The sequence below is a fragment of the Gavialis gangeticus genome, unplaced genomic scaffold (assembly GCF_001723915.1).
Source record: "Gavialis gangeticus isolate Ggan-Ray unplaced genomic scaffold, GavGan_comp1, whole genome shotgun sequence".
Lineage (NCBI taxonomy): Eukaryota > Metazoa > Chordata > Crocodylia > Gavialidae > Gavialis > Gavialis gangeticus.
In genome coordinates this window covers 44,226,255-44,228,190 of record NW_017729025.1, presented here as the reverse complement: position 1 = coordinate 44,228,190, position 1,936 = coordinate 44,226,255, and positions in this window count along the sequence as shown.

The following is a 1,936-nucleotide window of genomic DNA, read 5'->3' as shown; positions in this document are numbered from 1 at the left end:
CATGCTCACTTCCTCTTCCTGCTGCCTCAGAGGTCTCTGGGATTTGTAGTCCAGACTCACATCAGCAAGACTCTGCAGAGTTGTGCATCATTCCCTCTTCCTGCTTCCAGGTGCCTGTCAGATTGGTAGCCTACAGTTGCAGCCAGCACTAAGTAAGCAGGGCAGGGCAGGGCAGGGCAGGGCAGGGCAGCTCCGTACTCGGGGGAAGGGAAGTTTAACCTCTTTCCCTGGCTTCACACATCAGACCCCAGCAGGGATTTCCTTGGGGGCGGGGGGAAGTGAGCCAGCCTATGGGGGCAGTGAGCCAGCCCTCACTGCTCCAGCTAAGGGGGCAGAGGGGCAGGACCTCCCCTGCCCTCTGGAGCAGACAGTTCAGCATCTTTATCACACGTATTTCATATAATTTTTTGCAGTATAAATTATAACTCCTTTCTCTGCAGTTAGCAAAGCAAAATAATCATGTGTTTTCTCTTCTCAACCTTAGTTTACATATATCAATTACTATGAACTAGAAATAACTAGGTCATGGGTCCAATTAAGGACTTCAGGCACCTGTAAGTTGGATTCCACTATACCTTTTAGGTGCCTAGTTCCCACAGTGGAGTTAAGAACCTGGAGTGAGACATGTAGGCTTCCTATACAACGCATGCAGGAAGTTAAGCACCACTGAGATTTGTGGTTTGTTCCTCTTGCAATCTACGCTGTCTGTTGCCTACACTATAAAGAAAGTACTTATTTATCTTATTTGTTGATTGTTTTAAAGCCATATCTTATTTCTGTATTAATGACCTTTTATTATTTTTTCCGCTAACAAACACTTATATAGAATGGTGTTAGTACTGGGCCTATCCAGTTCATCTCATCCCACACTGATTAGTTCCCTTATGAGTTTAACAGGATTTGCAGCTGCTAATGCTAGATCTGACTTTAACATAATTTGGAAAGTTGGATCTTATGTTCATAGATCAAAGAGAACCATTCAATTTCAAAATTACTGAATTTAATTAACCCCTTTAAAAAAACCCTATACTTTCATGACTCAACCATCAAGGAATTTCTGATGACAAATACCCCAAATCATTGTAAGACTATTGCAAAGTGCTTTGCTGAGTGATGACATCCTACATCAGAGATAAAAAGGAGATAGTCTAAAGCTGTAAAACACATGGATTAAGCTATTGACTAAAAGCTATTTTATTTTTTCAGTGCCAGCAGACTGCAGTACCCCATCTCTCTCACACATTACAAATTATCTGTGATACAAACTTTTCTGAGTTATCCCTTTACTTTGTGAAAGCAGGCCTATTTATGGGTCTGCTCATGTCCTCAGTGGTAAAATGTGTATGAATTCAATAGGAAGAGGCTTAGACTCTAAATCACTTTATTTCTCAGGGGAATATTTTAATGTGCTTTAAAAAGAAAAAAAACAAGACAAAATGCCATTGATTGTTCTTTAACAGATTCCTTTGGATATTACAAAGAAATATTTGTACCCTGTATTTAGAACAATTTAAAAAGAAACAGCAAAGTTCTCTCAAGGGTATGCGAAAACTGTGTTTGTTACATTGTTATCTACGGTCTGTCAAGTACACTGTTTTGCATGCCACCACCTACCACAGAGACAGCTGCATTTCATTAATCCTCTGTATAAAGCTTCTGAAGCACTTTGACAGCTTTCAAGATTACATGTGTTATATAAATGTAAAATATTATTATTAAACATCTTACCCAACAATGTGTCTGTTCCAGGGCTGCCCAGTGACTTTACAGTGCTTCAGGAACATCAACAGATGGGTCAGGCTCATTGCTATCCACAACTTGGTGAATATATTGGCTTATTAATATTTCTGATTTTAGCTCTTATCCATTATGTTAGAAGACAAAATAAATTACAGGGCTGCCGGGATAGAGAAAAACAAATTTGGGAAGCTAGGAA